The sequence below is a fragment of the Argiope bruennichi genome, chromosome 3 (genome assembly GCF_947563725.1).
Source record: "Argiope bruennichi chromosome 3, qqArgBrue1.1, whole genome shotgun sequence".
Lineage (NCBI taxonomy): Eukaryota > Metazoa > Arthropoda > Arachnida > Araneae > Araneidae > Argiope > Argiope bruennichi.
This window is the reverse complement of record NC_079153.1, coordinates 57,182,510-57,205,318: the sequence shown is the minus strand read 5'-3', so window position 1 is coordinate 57,205,318 and position 22,809 is coordinate 57,182,510. Positions and strand designations below refer to the sequence as shown.

Sequence of the window (22,809 nt, the reverse complement as noted above, 5' to 3'; positions counted from 1 at the left end):
TAAAATTGCTTAAAAATTTAAGAAAGTTATATAATTATACTTTGTACTCAAAATTAAATTTTAGTTATATTGATCATTTAATAGATTTATCTTTTAAAGTATCAAGGCTATTATATAAGTTAACTATTTGCATAAATGAAACATGACATAAAAATAATGATGAATATGGACATATTATAAATCCCAAAGAAACAATTCACAATTTTCGTCCATTAACTTTTGTAAAAAGTTCTCCATAGAGCCTTTGAGTTTATATAAATTATCCACGTATTTTTATTAATATATAATATTTACATAATATATAATTCCTTATATTTCGAAATGTTGATATTTAAGAGTTTTGGCTATATATACTTAATCTACCTTTAAAAAAATTAATGCAAATCCTGGATATTAACTTAACAGAAATAAAAGACTAAATTATTACTTTCTAGCCTCCTTTTTTGACCAGCCGTTTTGTCAGGAGTAAAGTTTTCCAAAATTTTCAATTAAATACCAATGTAATTGCTTGCGCTCATAATAACTTCTTCGGCAAAATTTATTAAAATTTCAAATTTCGATAGTCACGTAACTCATATCATTATAGAAGCTTTTATGAAAGTATTTTCATTGCACTATATATCTCTCTAATTTCCAATCAGCAGCTGTGGAATTATGTGGAAAATATCCCATTTTTTACTTATTTCATAATAGTATGCTTCCATTCAAACGCTTGCTGAATATCATCACACTTTCCTCGGTTTAGTTTGCAATAAGAGTTAATTTAATCTTCAGTCTGAGTTTTTGTCAAGGTGATGGCAACGCACTGGTACACACTTGACGTGCTCTTGTAGGTTAAAAATAAATTTTGTGCTGTAATATTTTCGGTAGTTATAGCGGAAAAGCGTCAAAATTTCGCTTAATTTTTAATTAATTAAAATTTTAATTAAAAATAGGGGGGGACGCTCTGAGGTGTACATTTCCGACTTCCAAGGTATATATATGCCGAATTTGGTGGCTCGGGGGAAACGGTCTGACCTGAGCGCCAACAAGCAAACACACACACACATTGAGCTTTCTTATAAACTAGCCGCCTTTGGCGACCAGCCGGTTCGCCAATCTTAATGTTTGTTTAAATTTTAATAATTAAATATTTTATGCAATTCCAACTTTAATAGATTCTTCATCAAAATATTTTAAAACTTCAAATTTTGATAGTCATATAATTCACTCGTAATATTATAAAGGCCTTCAGTCATAACGTAATATGTATCTCTCTAATTTTCTGTTACCTATCGTAGAATTTATGCTTTAAATTAAAGTGGAAAGAATTAATCTGGAATTAATATAGTAATATTTTTTACTGAAACAAAGCATTTTTTTTATAATATGATTACTGATAAAAGAGTCACTGAGCGTTTAAACTTTATGGGCACTAAAGAATATCTTTCTTAATTTATGTAATATCTCAACAATTTGTCAACAAAATTTTCTCAGATTCATCATGAACAGACCGATTAATTAATAATGTTTAATTTTAAATGCATCAAACATTAAGAAAATAAAATGAATCGTTTAAAATAATCGGTCGAAAACAGGTTTAAAAAAACTACTTCAAATACGATGTACTTAAAACTATAAGCATATACAAAAAATATATATAACTAACATAAATACAATTTAATTACAAAAGCATGCAACTAATCTAAAAATAATTTAAATAATTGAAAACAGGTTTAAAAAAACTACTTAAAAAACGATGTACTTAAAGCTATAAGCATATACAAAAAATATATAACTAACATAAATACAATTTAATTACAAAAGCATGCAACTAACCTAAAAATAATTTAAATCATCCTTTGATAATGGTTGTAATGTCAACAATCAGAACACAATGCGCATGCGTGAATATTCAACGCCAGTTAAGGTAACGCAAATGCGTGAATTTTTCTACGCCAGTTGGGGTAACTCTATGCAGATTAAACACTTTTAATTTCATTTATTCTGTGTTATTTTAATTCAAAAGTGCTTCAGAATGAATCTGAGAGATGGATTAATTAACAATGTTTAATTTTAAATGCATAAAACATTAAGAAAATAAGCAGAATCGTTTGAAATAATCCGCCGAAAAATGTTAACCCTAGCCTCGTTACTGTTGGGAGGAAAAAAACTGAAGCCTTACTCATTTGGCGGTGGGGAAAATGGAAGAATTTTTGGCGAGAAAGTTAGTTTTGGATTAATAATTAAAAGTCTAATTAAAAATTCGAAAAAAGGGACCCCAGGTGCACATTCCTCTAAGGTATACATCTACCACATTTGGTAGCTGTAGGTCAAATGACCTGGCCTGTAGAACACCAACACACACACACACACACATCGAGCTTTATTTATAAGTATAGATATAGATGTAGATAGATGAATAAAGCAGTGCATTTTTAGTCTTATATTAGAGCAGATGGAATCACAGAAATGACTGGTATGACGACAAATATAATATCCATCAATGTTCATCTTGCACGCCTTTGAAAAATTAATTTGGTTAGTTAAAATTTTGGGTGTAATAATGTTGTAAGGTCGAAAATAAGTAGTAGATATGATCATAATGAAGAAACAAAATCAGATCATTCTTAGACCGGAGATCCTTCTAATGTGATGTAAAATTCCGGAAGATTCGACGCTATTTTCAAAAAAATATTAATTTAATTAGAATATTTTTACAGAAGCAAGCACTGTAACCGTGAATAATGGTATATTGGTTTCTTTTTCCCTCAAATCAATTATTTTTAACTACTCACATAGAAAGTACACACAAAAAAGTATTGTAATCGTCAAAATATTTCATGATGAGTCACCACTCTTCAGATTTCTCTGAATCTAAAGAACACATTTTTACAATTAAATCTTTGACTACTTAAAACGTCACTGTATCTTGGAAATTTTGATATGTGCGCATCTCTCCCATTTGTAGATTTGTATCAATTGAATGAAATCCATTTTGAAAAAATCTATCTGTCCAATTACACCATTCTAAGTTAATGCGATATCTACAAAAGTAAAAGAGCTAAATGTATAAAATTTGGTACACAGATTTAACATCTAAAAGGGCCGGCGTCCTGGCATAGGGGTAGCGCAAATTCCCCGTGATCTGGACGTCCTGGGTTCGAGTCCCGGTTTGGGCATGGTTGTTCTTCCGTTGTTCTATCTGTGAGATGTGTGAATGCGCCCTCCTGTAAAAAGGGGTTGTGCAAGCGGATAAGTGATGCGTGAGTGGCAAAGTCGTACTCTTGGCCCTAGTTGGCGCTGCTATAAAAAACAAGAGGCGCCCCCCGCCGGCTTAAAATCGCTGTCTTCGTAACAGCGGGCTTGTCCATGGCAAGTGCCATAAGAAACAAACAAACAAACATCTAAAAGGAGGATATATATGAAGTTTTGAGACTTCTTTTAGTTGGTGCTTTTACAAACAGGCTAACGTGATGCTAAATTGACTTCAATGAAAGTAATTTTATGAGAAAAAAATGGATTGGCTTAAATACATAATTTTGTGTGGAATTCTGCGACAATAATTGCATTTCTATGTCAAATTCTTTCAAAAGATAGGCATCCAAATTACACATTCGAATTCTTAGTGCTTTTTTCAGTGATTAATCGCAAAAATCCGATACTAACAGATAATTATTATTAATTAATGGCATTCGGTAAATGATACACTTGAATTTTTATTAAAGAGAGTGCAAGAAAATTTTGGAGAGATTAGTCTTGCTAGTTATTACTGTTATGATTTCAGGTTTAAAAAGAAATTGTGAATTTCAGAGCAACTGGAAGAAAGGTCAGTTACGGAGGCGTCAGAGAGTATTAGACCCAGTAATAGACATAGGTAATAGACCAGGGTTCAGTCGGTTATTTGTTAAATGTATATAAATCCGCCATGAAGCATTCGGTCGATAACTGGGCTCTGTTTTAGTATTTTACTAACCAATGAAAAATGAATCAATGATAAATTTTTAAAAATTATGTTTTCATTATTTCATTCAGAAAGAGTGGAAGAAGTGTCTATGATATCTATGCTACATTGCAATGCTAAATCAACTTATGATGTCTTGCAATTTTTGAGCAGCAGCAATTTATGGTAGGCATCAAAGATACAAGTTTTAAAATCTTACACCTGTATGCCGTTGTGTGCAAGAACCCTTCTTATGAAATCGAGTTCCTTGACAATGTCAATCTGATTTAAATTCTATTTGTACTCCCTCCATATTTCTCGGTATCGCAACTTTTCTTTCTTATCTTCATGTAACTGCTTAAATCGCAAATAAATTATTCTTCCTCGACTTTTAATAAGTGACGAAAATTAAGCTGTTAAATATTTGATTAAACAAAGAAAACGAATTGAATTTTATTGTTACAATCATATATATATATATACATATATATAATATACACTCGGGTTTTTATATAATTCTAACTTACGGAAAAGAATTATTGATTTTTAAAAACCATCGACTAATTATTCCTTTTTTAGAGAAAGAAAATCCCAGCAGCAAATTTATTGAATTTCACTAATACTGTTAATAATTCGATTTTTTTTTCTATTAGACAGAGCTGACGGAAGAAGAAAAAGGAAAAGAATTGCAAAAATAAACAATACTGCATTTTCTTTATTATTCAAATAATAAAGGGAAGTGATTTTTCGAATCTTTCTCGCATACTCCCAAGTAAATGTACTATATCCCGCACAAAATGTGAATGTTTAAAAAGCAGAATTATTTGCCTTCATAGTATGTAAAAGCAAAGCGAATATATATTTCAAATTCCTTTTTTTTCACCCAATTCAAACGAATAAAGCAACGAACTAATATTCTAGTCTCAATATCATACTCCCAATTTAATTTATTTAAGTTACGTGTTTTTGAGTACTCGTGTTTACATACCTATAAAATTACAGACTTAATTAACCCTTTGATAGATTTGATTTATAATTCGGTAAGAATTCATACTTAACATGATAACATTGTGTAAAATGTTTCATAATCTAATTTAATTCTTTTCACTTATCAAAGTTATGGTTTTTTTTGTTTGTTTGTTTATTGAGTTTACACGCGAATGTAGAGTCAGACCCTTTAAGGATTTGTTTCAAAATTTCATACAGTTCTATATGGTATATAATAAATATGTTTATTCAATTTTATTAAACTAGATTTACTGCTTTGTCGCTAGCGTGCGCACTTCTCCTCCGTTAGGCCGGCCTTCAGACAACGTTTCTGTGCATTAATTTCGTTTCGCCTTTGATAGAAATCTAAAAATGTAGTGCACATTAACAAATTTCATCATTCTAATACAGAACTGTAATAGTCATTGTGTTAATAAACAGGCAGATAAATGGACATAGTCCTAAAAAGGATTTTTTTTTCTTTTTCGGATTTAGGAAGTTAAAATTTTAATTTCGAATTTTGTTATAATTAAAAATTCTTTTTTTACATGAGAAAATACGAAGTATTGACACTTTTACTATAGAACAGATTTTAGAGGTCAATACTTCAATGTTCAATATAAAATGGTAATAAAATATTTACCATTTTATACATAGTTAAAAACTTATTAATGAAAGCCTGATGCTTTCCGATTAGATAATTACTATCCATAAATTCATAAACGATTCTAATTAAATTTCATCAGCATCTTACAACTCTTATCCCACTTAATTGTTATCTAATGAGTTTGTCCATTGTGAGTCACTAAAACAAGATAAAAACTAACCGCCTCTCAAACATCTGTCTTGTTTTTATAAAATTATGTAGTTCCATGTTTAACATATTCTAACTTCGGAAAAAGTTGTTTGCGTTCGAAAAACGATCCTTCAAGAACTCTTTTTCTTGAGAAAATCCTGTCTAGCTCTTAATTGTCCTCCAATTTAGCTAATCACTATATATCACCCGAAGTTCCAACTAAGCAGGGGTCGAGAAGGAATGGAAAAGAAAAGTAATGTGTGCGGCGGGGGTATTGACAATCCCACTTGCGGCGGAGAACGCAGGCGCGGGATTATCCAGTCGCTGCCCAAACCGGCAGAGAGGGCCTCGCCGACGTCACAACGCAGCCATCCCTTCTACGACACCGGCGGATGCCCGGGATTCCACGCGCCCCGAACACCCGAAGAGGTACGTTCCTTTTTTTTATCGAACATTACCCCTTTGTTTCCTATCCTTCATCCCTCTCCAATTTATCACCCTTCCTCCCCTCCTTCGTCCGTAGATTAAGTCACGCTTGCTTTCGGTATCGTCTGTCAAAACAGTTTCAGACGTTAATTTCCGCATGTTGCCAGTGGTTGAAATGCTAATTCTTAACGCGGGAGAAAATGACGTTTGTCGAGAAAAGTCGAATGAGTGATTGCTGCTTGCGATGATTGGATAGACTTTTGGTCAGGTCGGAAAAAAAAAAAACGATTCAGAAAGATTTTATGAATTTGAATGAATGGCGACAGATGCATCTCGAATGGCATGTGTTTTTGTGTGATTTTTTTAGCCTTGTATCTTTTGTTTCCGGATGATATAAAACTGTTTGATGGAGTTTATTTTGATAGAAGAAACGGGAAGTTTAAAAGTTCTGATTTCGCAATAAGTAAGTTAAACTGTTCTCTTTTTGAATCAGCGCTTCGATATTGTTTTTAAAGGCATGTGTATTTATAAGAATTAATTGTCTATTTAATAATTGTAATCTTTATTTTGACTATCCATGAGATTTATAGAACTCAATTAATGAATTCTAAACTGAATAGTTTGTTAGTCATATAATTTATTTTCCATGTTTAAGTTTTACTGTGCCATAGAAGAAACCAAAATATAATAATAAATATGGAAAAATTATCATTAAAAAATGCAAAACATTTTGATGGAAAAATAAATATTTTTTCCTAATTCATAAAATGATGATTAATTTGTTTGAAATAAAATCTGATTTTTTAATAATTACATTCAAACCAAATGGACTGTTCTGAACGGAAAGAAAAAAATAGAATTGAAATTCATTATGCATTTGTCATAAAAATAATTTCTATTTATTTTCTTTTAATATTATTAATCTTTTTAATAAAAACTGCTTGTATCTTCTTTTTTTCTGCCCATCTGACTTTAAGGAGTTAGTTAATGGTAGAGTTTTTATTAAAATTAAGGATAAAGAATCGACTTTAGAACATTCTTTTTAGACATTTATTTCTTAGAATTCCGTTATGAGCATAAATAGGTGATTATGCCTTGATGTATTTATATAATGGGATATGCTGATCAACTTTAAAAGGGTACATCAAGAGAATTTCGATTTTTCAGTGTCTATCTGAAAGTAGATAGACGTTATCAAATTTGTAAATTTAATAATTTGTAATAATAATTTGTAAATTTTGAAATACTCTTAATGGCATTTTGGTGATGGAACCCAGAGAAATGAATTGTGATATACAAGTAACAAATGATTGCTTTTTAAAATTAAACTGTGATAAATAACTTGTAATATTTTAATAGTGATGATTCTTTTTTTTTAAATTGTTGAATGTAAGTGCATTTTTTAACCGGTTGGCTATGGCAATTGGTTTTTCTACGAAAAAACATGATTGGTTTATTTAGTATTTCTAAAATAATTATATTTTTCAATCTTTATTACTTTTGTACAAATTTATATCGAAAGCTAGAAGGTTACAAGTAATTTTTAATCAGTATTTTTTGCCGTCATTTATATTTACAAGTGATTAGGACACATATTATATGGTTATTCATATCATTTACAAATTAATTATCACCGGTTAGACCAAAACCCCATATCTAAAATAGTTACAAGAATCTCTTTTTTGTATTTTAATGTGTAAATGACTTATGTTTTTAAGAAGCATATCAACTTAGTAATCCCGGCTCTGATTTTGAAGGTAAATTCTTTCAAGCAAAAAAGTATATAAAATATTTAATATGGTCTACTGCAAAAACATTTCTATATATTTGGATGTATTTACATATATATATATATTTTCTTTTTTGTGTGTTTAGATTATCTTTAATATTCTTAGTCTAACATTTTTTTATACAACTTGAAGAACTGTCATAAAATATTGTTTGTTTGAATAGCATATATTTTTCCAACAAGGACCTCAATCTTGTAAATATCCATAACGTACATATCCATAAATAAATAACTCACACTGTAAAAAAAAGAAAAACGGATAAATAGATGATTCAGTAATTCAACTGAATGAAAACAAAATCATGCTCAGTCCTTTTAGAATTAATCGCAGCTAATATTGGAAAATATTAATTCATTGTTTAGATTTTCCAACTTTAGATATACAAAAAACATGTTTTTTATGAAAAGGTTGGAAATATTTTTCTTAAATTTTCTCTAAAAATGAATCAAAATTAAGTGAAATCTGTATTCACATATCACCATTCACAATTTATCTAAAACATGAAACGCAACATTAGAAGCAATAAAGATCTAAATTATATCATTAAATTGCATTTCATATATTCATATTTCAGTTCCAAACTCATACGGTCTTAGTTGTCTCATAGCTTTGAAAATGATGCCATTACCGAAAATTAAATCTTCATTTGAATATCTCCTTTTAGTCTCATAAATTATGCATTCTTTGAAAATTGTCTCATTCATATAAGGAGTAAGTGAGTTTTAAAACTGAGCGTAACCACTGTTTGATCAGCAAAAGTCTCTTTTTATTACTGCAGTCCTTGAGTTGACTAAACTCGGCCACTTGCATCTGTCAGCTGAGCGGCTGATTGATGATCATTTCATGCTATTTAAAACAATAAACAAAACTTCTCTGTTCCTATTTTTTTAATGAGTTTGCTTTCTAAAATGTAAAAGTAATTGTAAACATATTTATTTCGTTCTTTACTTCCTAACAAGTGGTTTTTATTTCCCACGCTCTTTTTAAAAAATAAAAAAGAATGCTTTAAATGCTTTTAATGTTTTAAAGAATGCTTTTAAAAGTTAAATCTAATTTAAACGGTGAATTAAAGTACTTATCTATAACTAATGATTAAATCTAAATTATTTTAATCAAAATGACTTTTACTAAGAATAACTTTGAAAATTAGTTACTGATTCTGATTGTATTACAAAGTAAAAATTTTTGATTAGTTACGATGTAATTTTACTGAGTTTTTCTGTTGTCTGAGAACACTAAAATAGCCAAATAACATGGCAGAAATTTTAAACATACTTTGCTTCTGGTAATGATACAAAAATAGAATGAGTTTCAATACTTTGCATAATACCAAAAAATAAGTTCAGCAAACAATCTGAATAAATATACATCAGCTCCTGATCTTAGGAAATAAGGTATATGAATAAGTCCGGGATGAATTTTTTGAAAACATTGCAAAATACTTGTATTTTTAAAAAATTATTTGCATAAAATAGATTTAAAAACTATCTTTGAACCCTAAATGTTCGTTAAAAGCCAAAGAAATTTAAACATATGGGAAAAAGGGAAGGGAGGGAAAGAAGAGGTATAAAACAAAAGTTCAAATACTTATCACATGATTTGCGCGAAAAACAAGTGGTATGCCAATCTTCAATTATTGTTCAACTGCTAAAAATATAAAGGGTTTTTTTCGCATTTTGAAGCATTAAGACAGCTAGTTACAGAACAATTTAAAATGAGCACATTGCTTATTTTCCAGTTCGGAAATTGCAGAATATATTGAGAAATTTTTTTAATAAGTTTGAAGAAAAAAAATGTGCATTAGTTTTTAATTTATTATTATTATTATTATTGTAAAAGAAACTTTATCGTAAATTAGCCTTTCTTTATTTGAAAATAATATTTAGCAGTGCATGCGGCGTCCTGGCATAGGGGTAGCGCGTCTTCCCCGTGACCTGGGCGTCCTGCGTTCGACTCCTGGTTCAAGCATGGTTGTTCTCTTCCTTGTGTTCTCTCTATGAGGTGCGTGACTAAGCCCACCTGTAAAAAGGAGTTGTGTAAGCGAGTGCGTCTGCTATCTTCATTTAAGCTAGAAGTCAGACTTCTGCCCTCAGACGCTACTGCTCGAAAATTTGGCTTTAAAAAAATTAAAGGTGCATACTAGTTCAACTATATTATACATCTATAAAAATCAATGTAATTTGCTAAAAATTAGCTATTAAACAAAATTCAAATATCTTTTTGAAGAACATTCCTCATAAATTATGAATATGGAATAAAAATATTTGATAGTTTGACCAAAAATCAAATTTTCAACGTATTTACTTACCTTAAACTAATTTCCATTTGTTATAATGAATAAGGATTGACTATAATGAATTCAATGATTCAGTTTACAAGCCTTTTGGTTGTATGTCAGAGTCTTATATAATTGTATTCGAAACGTTAAATCATCAAAATTCTTCTGTATATGCGGTATTTTTCACCGCATATACGAAATAAAGTTATCACACTAGAGGGTCACAAAAATCTGGTGTTCAGACTCAGATGCCTTCCACGCTATCTGACCAAGAATTGAAATTGCTTGGTCAATTCAAAATAATTATTACTTTGGTTCAAAAGGAGACGCTATCCTTCAAGCTTTAAAAAATTTTAAATCATCGCTTCGTTTCAACATTTGCAATGATCGCAAAACTATTGAAACAAAAGTTGCGATTTATTTGTTAAATAATAATCATGTGTTTTGATTAAATCTGTAATAATAAATAGAAAATATAATAGCTCGCGGCACCGTAACAGTATAGTCCAATTTCAAATCAACATAAATTAAAGGGTACCTGCAATGGAAGGTTTAACATTGGAAAATCCATCATTATCAAGATTTTTATGAACTGGAACAATACGCACATCCTATAAAGCAAAAGAAATTGTAGCCTTTAGTAAATATTAAAGAGTTATTTCAATAATATTAAATTTAATAAATGAATAATTGAAATTCAGATTTATTATTTTTCATGTTTTACCAGTATTTCCTATTCGTGTGTCAAAATTAGGTCAAACTGGTAAGCCGCAGTAGCAAAAACAAGTTACAAATGTTCGCAAGAAAAAATTATTCAAAAACACATAGCTTTTATCCTGAAAAAAAAGACTTTTAACTTCAGAACCATATATCATGTTTATTTCATTATTACAATAATCAAGTTAAGACAGCGAGGAAAAAAGAGAAGAAAAAATGATTTGTTAGTTCTCAATTGTGTTAAAATATTTATCTTCTGAATTCAACTGAAGCCAGATGAAGATAAACATTTCTCTTTTGTGTTCTGAGAAGCATCCCATTAATTGTTTTCGTTGGTAGTTTTTGTCACTAAATAATTGCACAAAGAACAGTAATGATTTGTTTTCAGGAAATGGCTTTTATTTAAGGAGTGGTAAAAATAATAACTGTCAGCAAAGTTACTAATGAAGCATTTATTAACTAAAATGTCCCCTGAAACAAAGATAAAGTTCTATAACAAAATCTCATCCTTAAAATTAATTGAATCTTTTTTTACAGGACCTAGAAACATTCCATAAGTAACTCGGTTGTATTTCTTTTCCAGATTGTTTTGTAAAATGACTGCTTAAATTTTCTTCATTCATAATGCATTTTTATATCATACGGATTTTTATAATTTTGAAAAAATGAAGCATTAATCAATGGTAATAAAAAATATATTAAACCGTTTCGTTTTTTCAATCTCAAAGTTTTTTAAGTCAAAAATTTTCTAAATAAATAAAAAAAGCATTTATTTATTTAGAAAATGAAAAATTCCAAAGAAAGGCATTTTTTCTGATTTTATTCGTTATTAGTACTCTTTAAATGCTCATTTTTATACTATACATATATATGTTAATACAGCAATAATTCGTAAAGTTTAACTGAAAAAAATTAGATTTCATTATTTTGCTAATACTAAATATGTGATAGATTTTAAGGTTCGAATCTGATGAAAGTTCTAATCTCATTTGGTTTAGGCCCTAGCAAGTAGCCTATATTGAAGAAGTCATTAGCTGTATATATTTATATATAGATCTAGATATATAGATATACAAAGTATTATATTATATAGTTTATCACGGAAATAATTTTTAATAAGAAGAATTTCTAATAGTTGAAAAAAGCAGGCCAGATATGGCGAATGTATAAGATGCGATCGACTTCCCAATCGAACAATAGTAGTTTTCGCTTAAACGTCGTGCAACAAGCGGTTTTGCACAGTCAAAACGATAAATAATTCAACCAGACTATGGTGGCTTTAAATTTTTCAAGCTAATTTGCTGTATTTAGCAGAATTGATAAACTTACATCGAGAAAAAATTCATCTTAAGTAATACCTTTCCACTTCTAACAAATAGACCAAAGTACTTTCTTCGGATGAAGTTGGACTTCGAGATTGCTGAAGATCTACTGCCTTTACATCAAGTGCGTTTTCTATACACATTTTAATATAAAATCGAAGTTTCAATTTCAGTGGCAAGCCTGTTTTAAAAAGTATCTCTATATTGACGCTAAAAAGACAAATCACATCTTAAGACAATTTCATAGAGCCGATCTTCATCCATAGGTGTGAAGTTCAAGCTTCATATTTACTGATATATTTCATCCTGATCAAGGGAATATGTATTGTTGTCTGCGGATGCTAGTGGCATCCGTTATGTCGCGAATAATATATTGCAGATGATTGTCGAACATGGTCTTGATAAGTTTCGTATGCGTCATCGTGGACGATCGTTATGGTATTCATTGTCAAACTTAACATCTCTAAATCTCAAACCAATTGCGGACGATCGTAACAATAATGGCACTATTCCCGCCTTTTTTTTAAACCCATGACGCATAACATTCCGCAAAAGTTTTCTTTGGTTATATCGTATTAAACGGCGTGGAAAAATTTTATGAAAGATTGTGTGTCAGCAATAAAACGATTTTAAAAGTATTCTAAAATATATGAAACTGATCCACAGACGCTCGATGGGCAGGAGAGCATTCTCTCATATACTTAGCATAATTAAGGTCATAAAAATGACTTAGTGAATATTTGAGTTAGAAAAGGGCTAGGTTTTAATACATGAAAACGATAACCTTCCTAAATTTCTTTGGGGCAGGATCAGAAATATATATATGTAATGATATTTTAAACTCTTGATTTAGACCATAGTAAAATATTCTCTTATTTCGTGATCAGAACTATGTTTAAAATGAAAGTGATACTTCGGCACCCTTGAAAAGGTGTCAGAGGTCACCACGTGTATTTAATTGGCGCATGGCCAGAAATCCTATCTTACATGAGACTAGAGACTATTCGTCCCTTTATTCCTTCTGCTTTTGTGCCGCACTGCAGAAATCATGCCTACCACTCGGAATAAAATAAAACGCAATTAAAACTCTAAAGTCCCTTCACTGCTTCGAACCTGCATTCTGCTTCAACCAAAATAATGTTACATATTATTTAGCCAACAGGATTCGAAAAATATTATATATATATATATATATATATATATATATATATATATATATATATATATATATATATATATATATATATATATATATATATATATATATATATATATATATATATATATATATATATATATATATATATATATATATATATATATATATATATATATATATATATATTCGGTATGAAATTCGAGTTGTATATTTTGGGCACTCCTACATTTCTTCGAATCTTTAAGGATATTGCAAAATCAACAATTTATAATTGATGCATTTATCGGCAAATGTTAAAAATATTTATAAGGATACCTCTAATCTACAGTCCAACTTACAATGCGTTTCAAGCAATATGGTCTAGCTTAGCACCTCCCAACCCTAATCAACAAATCAGCCATTCTTTCTCTTATCTTACGTTAAACCTCCACTGTGATCTATTAGTTACGTTTCTCTTCGGTTTAGAAATTTCTAGAGGATCTCTAGGGTTCAGTATGATCTTGAATCCACCGAAGAGACTCTATATGCATTAATCAGCCATGTAAATCCTATAAAATCGTTTTGATTGTGGATGGAAATATAAAAAATAATTTGCCATCTCATCCTGATAATACGAATAGGGAGTCAAACTCCATCCAAAATTATTCCCAGTTCAGGTCCAAATTACACTGAAGTCTTTCAAGTAAATCCACAGAATAATAACTGCGCAATTTTTATTCTGATCCTGAATATTGTCTGCTTATTCAAATTCATCGAAATCATTAGTAATTGGAGCTTTTGTCATTTTTCCTCATTAGCATTTTTAATCGCTTTGAGAAATTTCTTTATATCAGTGCTTTCATAAGATAGGTGATTAGTACTTTTAATAATTCCACTAATTCAGGAAGTTTATAGATCTTTCTTCTTTTAATTTGCTACTTTCGGTGACTCAAATCGTTGAAGCATTTATTTCTTCACCCAAAAACTAATAACTATCTCTTCATTTGTAAATTTTATCACATAGATTAAAAAGTTCCATCCAGCATTTATATATCTTCAAAGAAGACAGAATTTTTTTTTAATGTAATCGACTATTCTTGCATATATAAGAGTAAGAGAAATAATATTCTTCACTTTTAGCTTTTAATAAAGAATAAATTTTTCAGAAATTCAATTTCAAGATTTTTTTAATAACACAAAATTTTCACAACAGATTGCAATGAATGCAATGAAATATTCATAAATCAGTGACATATTCATTCATATTCAATATGTATATATATATATATATATATATATATATATATATATATATATATATATATATATATATATATATAGAGAGAGAGAGAGAGAGAGAGAGAGAGAGAGAGAGAGAGAGAGAAGTTCAATCTTTTCTTGCCGATAAAATTATCATATTAATAAAATTTCTTTTGAAAAAAAATATCAATTCCGAGGTTTCAGCTTATAATCGGAACTTTTATCTATTTATCGGAACTATTATAGGAACTATTTATTTATCGGAACTTTTTTAATTCAGAATCAGCTAGTATGTACTATCTCATTCATTCTCAAGTAATCTGACAGATTCTCTTACATAATTTAAAAAGTGAAACGGCATGAAATATTTGTTAATCAAAATGATAAACGTTAGTTAAATTTAAGGCAAGAATTTTCAGCTAATTAATTTTATCGAGACAAAATAAATCAAAGATCATCCAAGTTTAAAAAGCTAGCATATTTATCAAGAAAAAAAACAAAATAAACAAAATTTGAAAAGCTTCTTCTAAATTATCCAAATTGTGGTAGTAAATACAATAATTTTTATTAGAAATTACTATTGTCCAGAAAGATCCTTGTAAAAATACATAATGCTATTTCATTCGTCCAGAAGAGAAACTACACATACTAAATATAAAGCTAATATACTTTTTCTCAGCAATAATTGCTCTAACATCTTTAGAAAGGGAAAAAACACAGATTAATAAAAGAAAGAATTAAGATATAATTTTCAGATAATACCTTTAAATTAACAAAAACTTGATAAGTCAAATTTAAAAATCAAATGACTAAATCAAAAAAATTTCCTCAACGAATTATAGAACGATTAGGACAATAATTTGAATTTGAAATCCATTGCTTGCTTACTAATTCTGATCGGTGAGTTATGTCATATTCTGCGTAAAAATTTAAAAAAAAAATACTGCGTAAAAAAAAATTTCCACAGACTATGTAGAGTCAGAAAATTTTGTTAAATACAGACCATAACAATACTAAATCTCCCAGGTAAAAAACGAGCGCCATTTTTTTCCAAGCACTACGTTTTACAGAAAATTTATTAAATAAACCAAGATTGTATTTTTCATTTAATAAAACAAATACTTCAAAAATTTGAAAATAAATCGAAAGAGAAAAGTATCCCAACACTTCAATTATTTTACTTACATATTATTAACATAAATAATTTACATATAGATTATCGTTTTGAATTTTACTAACGTATAGAACTTTTTTCTTCTTAAAAAATTTTCATCTAAATCATCACTTTTCTAATTTCCACGCCGGTAGCAAAATAATTAGTTCCAAAATATTTAAAATTTACTGTTAATATCAGGAAGCCTGATTGAACAAATCCTTTCGTAGCAAAATGAACATCAGTTTTTATCTTAAACAAATGATGTTCAGAAATGGAATAGAATGTAACAACATTCAAATTCATCCATTCTCTATCCACGAATTTTCTTACATTTTTCTAATGGAATTTTTCTCGGTAACAACTGCCTAAAATTGCTAACGGATAAGAAAACGACGTTGTATTCCTCACGTCCTACGGGAAATATTTTTCCTGGGAAGAAAATAAAATGTTTTTCTTTTCCTACCCTGGAAAATACATTTCACTTTTTTTAACCGAAACTGTATCTCCGCTTTGGGGAACTTTAACGAAATCAAATATAAAAAAGAAGCGCCAGGATGAATGATGGACTGATGTTATTTCAAGTTCTTCCCCTGAAGTTCTTCGACAAGCGTTTGCATCAAAGAATTGTCTCAAAATTTCACGCGCACACACAGTGTTTCCTCTATCTGTCTTCCTATGCATTGTTGTTCATTTATCAATAGTTTTCAACAACTGCTTTTAAGCATTTTTCTAGAAGAGTAAAAATGCATTTTCCATTTTCATTCGTTTTGAGTTAAGATAAGGCGTAAGCATTTATTTTTTATTTTGTGATGATTCTACAGTCTCAGCTAGAAATTTCGAAAAAAATCGAATGCGCTTCTTTAGCTTGTAAAAAAAAATTTCTTGTCTATTTTTTTGTAATAATTAATAATTTTGGTTTAAAAATTACATTATAAATTAAAAAACATTTAAATTTATGAAATTTTTAAACTTTACTTATCATCTAAAGTACATTTTGAAATCTGCGCTAGTTTTTCTTTTAAAAAATTATTTTTGCTTTGTTTGGAATATAATTTTCAATAAAACTGTATTCCAATGATCCAGTACTTATTATTTTATCTATTTCAAAATGTGAAATAATTTCGAAATTTAAAATATAATTTTTTGTCATGTATAGAAAGAGAATCAGTATTTGCTTTTATTTTTTATATGATTAACTATTAATTCTCTATGACATTAAAAAAAGTACTAAAGATTAAAAATTGCATTCTTAAAAGAAATTGTATTTTTTAATGCTGATTACAAATTATTTTTTAGTTAATTAACATATTATGTAAGTAATATTTGTAAATGTTAAAATTAGTATTAATTTAAATTGTTTTATTATAACTAAATCTGTTTATTCTTGTTACTGTTATTTAACTTCTAAATAAAATTTAGTATAGTTTAGACTTGAATGTGATAAAATTATATTTTAACTTAAATTGAAATTTGTCATAATTTTTTTGAATATTTATATACAACTTTATGTACCTCTTTATCCTTTCTGAATGCATTTTTTACTACTCTTGAAAACAATTTTTTTTTTTTTTTTTTGAATTTGGCTTTTATAAATTTTTAATTACGGCTATCAAATGATTTGAAAAAGAAAAAGAAATTAGATAATAATAAATAATTTTTAAAATAAGATTATTCTTTTCGCTGAAACGGTTAAAATCATGCATTAAAATTTCGTGATTAAACAAGAGCGTTTTATATTCAAGGTTTCTTTTCGATTATGTTTAGTGTTTATAAGCAAAATATTATACTTATTATCATTGACATTATGTGAAACTTTCAGTTTATTTTCCTGCTTTCATTATGTATATATCAAAGCAAAAATATAACATTTAATGGAACGCTTTGATCATTTGTAATTATGTTGTTAAATAAGAATAGAGACTTTATTACTTACAATGAGTCTACATCCTGGCAACTACAGAGAAGTAATTGTTCTTTCTCCCCTCCCTTAAGTTTCTACTATCTTCTGAAATACGAACCGATTTCCACAAAACCACAATGATATCTTACAATCATCTTTTTTGAAAAGCATCCAAGAATTCATATACTTTCTTTGCAAGAAGAAAAATGCTCCGAATGAAAGCACTTAACAATCACAATATTAAACGCGGTCAGAGATGAGAGATCCTGCTCTTTGATTACGTAGATTGTCAAGTTCCACTTATGACTCGCACTGCAGTGTCAAATATCCATTGTCTATTTATCCATTTACCACATGTCAAAGTTGTTTGGGTTAAGGCTTGAAAGAAAAAATAGTAAAACGAAAGAAAGATGACAGAAATTTTATTTTTCACTTTCTTGTTTTTATAATCAGTCATTTTAAGTGTAAGCAGTACTGTGGCTTTTTTTATATCATCATTAAATTTTGTATTTTGTTTTAAGATTTTCTTTAAACGATATTTATCTATATAAAATAGTAAGTCAGAAAAGTATGTGGAAATGTAGGTATTACTGTATCATCCCTCTTTTACACATATCAAAGACCAGAGGAAAAGCAATTAAGTTGGGAAAAAACATAAATAACAGAAACCAATCAATAAATCACCACATATCTGAGGTAAACAAAAAAAATATTTGTAAAAAACGAGGAAGTGTTGAGATTGGAAAAGAAAAAAAAACGAGGTAATACTGTATAGATAAAAATAAGCTTTTCATTCTATCATTTTAATTATTCAATAGGTTTTTAAATATTTTAATGACTTTAATTTTTTACATATATTAAAAAAGCTCACCTATCAATTAAATAAAAAAGTGGATAAATAAATTAATTTGTTCATCATATATAAATTACTTTTGCTGTTGTCATTTCAGAAAAATTAACCTTCGAAACGTAAATGCGTGACCGGTAGGTCCATATAAATTACTTAATTTAATTCTTCAATAGGTTTTTAAATATTTTAATGACTTTAATTTTTTACGTATATTAAAAAAGCTCACCTATCAATTAAATTTTAAAAAATTTGGATAAATAAATGAATAATTTGTTCATCATATATAAATTACTTTTGTTGTTGTCATTTCAGTAAAATTAAACTTCGAAACGCAAATACGTGACCGGTAGGTCCATATAAATTACATTGTAAGAAATTTACGGCGGAAGTCATTGTGTTAATGAAAACTAGATGGTCAAATGTAAATGACTGACATAATTATATCGAAAACATTGTCCGTGGTTTCTAATAAATTTCAGACAATATTTACTTTTCTATCATAATTGTGCTTTGATTTTTACTTCAAATAATAATAGTTCATTCATTATAATCCTTTCAAATTAAACTAACCAACTTAAGTATGACACATGAGAGCGGCAATATTTTAAGTAGGTATCATAAAAAAGCATATCTAGATAAAATCCTTTGTCCTTAACACGTTTGACCAAAATTTAAGGGAGTTTAAAACTTTTACACTCCAAGTGTCGCTTTTGTTAAGGTAAAGGGATAATTTATTCGTCAAAAGCTCTTTTAAAACTGGGTTCCTTTAAGAAAGGAAAAGAATGGAGGCTCTACCTTTTATTATTCTCTTCAAGACGAAGATACTTTTTATCGATGCTTATTTAAACTTTCATCTTCTCTGCGTCCGATAAGATAATGGTGATACATGTTGGACGTAAAAGTATAAATCTCAAATATTCTTTAGGGTATGGCATAAAGTTTTGTAGAACATGTATCGCCTCAAGAGGAAAGATTAGAATTTTAGTTAGGATAGTGAAGCAAAACTTAAGCTAACTTTATCAATCTTGTTTTAAATGTAATATTATAATATTTTAAATGGAGTAGATATTGAATTTTCTGTCGATAACTTCAATGTCATAATGTAATATTGTGGTAATTATCGACTTATTAAGCAACGAAATCCAATAAAATGCTTACATCTTTTTATAAGCATTGTTTATGAAAACTTCAATTAATTACTCTAATAAAATTTATTAAACTGCAAATCAAAAACGATATTTTTATACGAGTGGTGAAATATATTTTGGTACTTTTTACATGCTTTTCTGATGGGAAAATCTTTTATGCTTCCATGTGTTGCAATTTGATGCTTTGCGAAGGATTCTTCATTTTTAAAAATGATTTTCAAAGTAAATAATAAAGCTAATTTTAAATCCAGAATTGAGTATTTTTTTATTGTTTGAATTATCATCACCATGCTTGTGCTCATTATTTTTTGATAAAATTAAGAATATTGATAATGAATAATAATAAAATTATTTTAAAAAATTTAATAATAAACGAAGATATAATTCGGAAAATGTGATGAATAATATAACTGGTTTAACTTAATGATATAAATAAATAAATTTAAAAATCAAAAATTTTGACGAAAATTGTAATTTAATTCTTGAATACTAATTATGAAACGCTGATTTGAGGAATATGGAGTTATATAAAACTTAATATGTTCATATAAATTAATTTGGAATCTATATCACCTAGTTGTTTCAATTTCAAAATCTTTGCATAAATTTATCTATTATCCCACCACTACTTTAGTGAAATAATAGAGAGTTGTACCTGATTTTTTAATACAATTAAACCTTTTTTTTTTTTTTTTGGATTTAGCTATTGCTATTTTATTATTAGTTACATCATTAAACTTCCTTACATATTAAATAAAAGTATGCTAACATTCATTTTGAGGTGTAGTATAGTACATTTTCACTTATAATAAAGTTTGCTGATAATGTATATATGTTTACTGTTGAGTTCTTTACAATTTTTCCAACTAAAAAAAACATTTAATGATACAATCATAAACAGAAACGATATGTGCTTGCAAAAATAATCCCTTCATTTTTTACAAGCAGTAATTCTGCATTTCGTGTAAGGTTTTCTAATATTATCGTCAAAATAAATATTACGTCATAAAAGTAAATTTCTGTCTAAATATTTCTAACCAAGCGCATGGTGGATACCCAACCAGGTAATCTAGGGGCACTTTAGACTGAGAGAGAGCTAGGTACTTTTTGGTTAGCCGGGCGAAAACCATAATTCGCCATATAATTTAAACCTGTGACCAGAAAAATATCGCCAAAAGAAAGTTGAAGCATTAGGTTAGTACGCAGTTCGGCACAGCTCTGGCGGCATTTCTTCGCATAGGTCTAAACTATTTGGCGCCCTTTCGTTTACGCCCGGCTAACCAAAAAGTACCAAGAGACGCAAGCAGGTTGATTAAAACACTTTTATTTTACTAATAACCAAATAAATAAGTTTGTAGAAAATGCAAACACTGTGAATGAAGAAATATTAGATAATATTAACACTTCATTAAATATAATTGGCCGGATTTCTATGTGCTCACAATGCTCATTTAGTTATTCGAATATATATTTATCCGATCATATGAGTCAATAATATTTTGTACAAATAGGGATCCAACCAATTTATAGTTATGGTAAATAAATAAAAACAAAAACATATTCACAGAATGAATAAAATTAAAATTTAACCTCATAAATGATTAACATATTCATAATTTGATAAATCAGAAAGTAAATTTATCAACTTATTAAAAGATGGAATTCATCATGTGAATTTCTTAGGCATTGAAGTACGCTAATGATGAAGCATTTAGTATAAGAATAGACTAAATAGTCTTTTTAAGGTCAATTTATTGTGCGTTATTTTATCAAAATTTATTTTTTGATTAAAATGAATATTACCTATTAAAACCCTATTGCTGACAAAAAACTAAAAAAGAATGCAATATTACAATGTAATTAATTCAATATTATTATTCCAAAAGAGCAACAAATGAAATTATTTATTTACACATATATAGGGTGATAGTAAGTTCAAGATAGTTAATGAAACATATTCCACACAAAAATTGTTTCAGTTGCATCTTTCAGATGACATCTATTTCTTAAAGCAGTGAAAAAGGTAACAGCTAGAAAAAAAATTACATGTTTTGCATCTTATAAGTTTTGGATTAGAATAATATAAGTTGTATTTCTAATAATTATACGAAATAACAAATTTGAATATATAAAACATAAAACATGTAATTTTTCTGCTTTTTTTTAGACTATGCAGAGTTCATTAAATTAACATTTTTTATTAACACTAGTACAGTCTCTATATACTCTACATACAGTCTCTATATATCTACTAATTAGTGCGACTATTTTTATTGTTACTGAAAAAGCGATTTTATAGTTAAATGCAAACTAAAATAACTAATAAAAAATATCTAAATAAGTAATTATAAGTTTAATTATGCTTTTTAAAGCATTTTGCTTAATTAGAGTAAATATTAATTTGAATGAAAAACAATAACTATTTTTTCTTTAACTCACTTATAGAAAACAAACAAAATAGAAATTGGAATAAAAACGATAGATGAACCATAAAGTGCTCATGAGAATGTTTCATTTTTTATTTAAGTAAATATGCATGGATCAGCAAGAGAAAAACGCACTTTTAATGGCTAATAAATCTGTTTTTCGGAGCTAACGACATTTTAATGCCTAAAATGAATCATAAAAGTAATCGAACGCTAATGATAAAAGAGATTCATATTTTCAAACCTGATACTGGTTGTCAGATTTAGAAATGAAACTACTTTATCTGTCTGAAAGGAAAAGCATTCTCCGTGATTTCATTTAATCCAATATTTCATCACTGTGATCTAATTCATTTCCGAGACGCATCACTCTTTAAATAGGATAAAGTAATGGAAATTCAATTTCGTCCAACAATTAATCATATCAAAGGACAGTCCGGGTAAAATTAATTATTTGTGGGTATTTTTCTAATGCTTCTAAGACCGAACAAAAGATTAGAGTGGTTTGTTGCTTCTAGAAATCATTAATAAAGCAATTTGTTTAATATATCATTTATAATGACATTAAAACATCAAATGGGTAACTTTTAATCTTGCACATTTGATGGGCATCGAATTAGTTTGAATGGAAAATTCTAAACATTAGAAAGTGATCATAAAATGATTATTTTTAAAAAGAGTCTGCAAAATAAT

General features: G+C 28.3%; 1 protein-coding gene across 2 annotated transcripts in view; it reads left to right on the top strand.

Moving 5' to 3' along the window:
- The first annotated feature begins 6,054 nt into the window (after nt 1-6,054).
- LOC129963673 (metabotropic glutamate receptor-like) overlaps nt 6,055-22,809 on the top strand; it is a 183,017-nt gene continuing 166,262 nt past the window's right edge. Inside the window, exon 1 of one of the 2 annotated variants that reach the window (XM_056078170.1) lies at nt 6,055-6,134. The gene's annotated coding sequence lies outside the window, so the exon portion shown is untranslated. Of the gene's footprint in view, nt 6,135-6,452; nt 6,595-22,809 lie in introns of those variants that run through there. The other variant, XM_056078169.1, reaches the window with a different exon arrangement.